We start from the raw sequence: 2,912 nt of genomic DNA, 5'->3' as shown, positions 1-2,912 counted from the left end.
TCTTTCTTTTTTCTTTCTTTTTTTTTTTTGTCACTGTGGGTCCAAGGAGTTTCAGGGAGCTTTGTCTCTGATTTTCAGCATTGGTTATTGTTAACACTGAGACACTGAGATTGATGACTTGCACCTGGTCTCAGTGAGGACCCCAGGGTCTGTGACACTGGGGTTGATTACACAGCAAAAATGGGTCTTAAAAGGGAGCATAGTTGAAACCTGTGTCCAGCCATTTCAGACAAAACACTGTGAGACAATCTTTGATTGTCATTCATTTATTAACTTTAATGTGGTTTGTATGTTGTATCATGCTTCTGCAATAAACCACATGTTTGTAAGCATTGTCATTTTGGATCCTGCTAGCATTCATTAGCAATGGAACCCTATCTAACTGCCACTTTCAGTGCAGATGCCTATTTTCTATTGCCTGATTTCAAACTCTTCGGTACAATTAACAGGCCCTTCCCAAATGGCCTAATTTATCTCTCCAAATGTGTATGTGTCCCTCCTGCTGAATATAATTTTATTACCCAATATAATTTTATTTTTTCCTTTGTATTTTCATAGAAGTGGTTCATCCTGTCATTGTAATACTACTGGATTGAATCATGACTATCTGTTAATACTTTTGTATCCACCCATCCTTAACACACTGTCTGAAGCACAGTAAGTGCTCAACAAACTTTGGATGGATGCATGCATGCATGTATGCATGAAAGATTGTCCTTAGGTTTAGCCATACTGCTCTTGAAGTAACATTTCTCTAACAAATGGCACAAAGTGACAAAAACAGTGTGTTTGTAGAAATATATGAAAGCATAAAATCAAATAATATTCCTGACTATCTATTTGACCTTGCTAGTGTTTATAACTGGTTCTATTACCAGCTAATTCTAGCCCATTGTTCATTTATTACAATAATCTAACTTGGTCATCACATATAGAAGAAGGCTTCATTGAGCTGCAGTGAAAGTATGGCTCTAAATGTGCCAGGGATAGTTAAATGAATTATAATGTGATATTGGCCAGGGGCTCAGCCTAAAAAATAATGAATGGACAGTTAGCTGATCTGAAAGGAGAGTGCAATGGAAATTTTAAACAATTCACTGATAATCACCCAGGAGGGATTTGGAAAGTATGCTTTTATAGATAACATTCACAAAAAATATTTAAAATTAATGCTTGAAAACCTTCAGCCAAATTTGTTTTAATCCCTATAATATGCAGAGTATTACGATTTGCTTTACCAGTTAGGCTTTGCATCAGGCTTTCATGTTCATGTAAAATACTAAAATGGAACGGAAATTTATACAGCCACTTTTGTAAGAATAACTTCAAGACATTAACCTGGCCAAGAAATGACTGCATTCAGCCAATGAATACACTCTTGAAGTTATGATTCGATACAATCATTGACCAAGAAGCCAGGCTCCATTAAAAAAAATGTCTTTTCTTCCCATCCCACAGCAATCTGATTTTTAAGCTAATGGAGCTATTGACAGTAAAAGAGTTTTAACCCTCTGCAAAACAACAGCAACAACAACAAAAATGTTTGCAAACAAACTCCTGTGTTGAGTTATTATAACAGAGGAGTTTAAAATTGAGTGTTGTTGCAGAAAAGCATAATAGGCAACTGTGCCGATAAAATTGAACAAGTTCTATCCATAAACCAAGGACTTGCTGATAAAACGTTACTTTTTAAGCTCTTGAGTTTACTCAGGTGTTTTTATTGCATTAACATATTTTGAAAACTACAGTTCAATTTGTACTAAGTAGAGTTCTTGCGGTTTTCACAATGTATTCCACAGAAATATGCACCTACTTTTCCCCTCTGAATCCCTGAAATACAAAAGTTTAATTTCAACTTTATCTTCAGTAATTTAATGACGTTATTACTCGATACATAGGAGAATAATGTGTGTGTGGGTTTTGCGGGGCATGGTGCTACTTCTCTTCCTTGCAAGTAATAGGGAATAACATATCAAAATCCTGAACATTCATTCTTTAATACATGCCTCATACATCAATATGTACTATCCAATATTTGAATACAAATATAGTTAGCCCTGGTTATTTTACTTCTCCTATGTAAAGAGCCTGCCTAAAAATCTAACTACTGTTTATAACAGCATATTTCACCTCTGCCATTTAAAATTTCCTGATCTCCCACTGAGAAGCTGGGTCAGCCCCTGTGCTCCTACTGCTCTACCAGCGTCTATAACACATTGAATCCAATGGCCTCTTTACTCATCTGCCCCCCATACTGAGGAAGTTTCTACAGGGAAAAGGACATGCCTTATCTGTTTTACTGTTAAATTCCCATCACTTAGAGAAAGCCTCACAAATGATAGCTACTTTCTAAATGCTTGAATGGAGTTGGTCATTAAATCAATTATTCATTTGCAAAACTTTATACATTTATTCTAAGTTCATCTTAAATACATTTTAAGAGTTACACCTACAATAATCAATGCTTGATTTGTAGAGCTGGGTAGAAAATTAAATATGAAAGAGATGAAATAAGCTTCATGTCACAACTACAAATTTAGAGAATTTTTGCTCATAGTGTAGAGAAATTGTTTTTATTTCAATTACACTGGACTTATTTTTCCAATTAATAGTAGATTATAGCCATTCTTTCATTACGTGTAACTTTTTGAGAAGTATAAATAAATTTAAGAAAACGAATTCTCTCAATGTGTCAATAGCTCTCACTATTTATATATTCACTATATGATTGTTCAAAGTAAAGAATCAATACCTTTTATCATTGTCTTAAATAACGGAGGCACACCTTTACTTCTTTGAAACAATCAAAAAGTTTTATTTTTAAGTACCGATTGCATGTGCATAAAATTCTGAATTGGTTATTGTAAGTACACTCTTCAGAGAGAACTGGAAGAGGTAGCCTTGTGGTGTGA

Source organism: Neophocaena asiaeorientalis, unplaced genomic scaffold, assembly GCF_003031525.2.
Source record: "Neophocaena asiaeorientalis asiaeorientalis breed wild unplaced genomic scaffold, Neophocaena_asiaeorientalis_V1.1 scaffold1973, whole genome shotgun sequence".
NCBI lineage: Eukaryota > Metazoa > Chordata > Mammalia > Artiodactyla > Phocoenidae > Neophocaena > Neophocaena asiaeorientalis.
The sequence above is the reverse complement of the archived record's forward strand: the minus strand, read 5'-3'. Positions refer to the sequence as shown.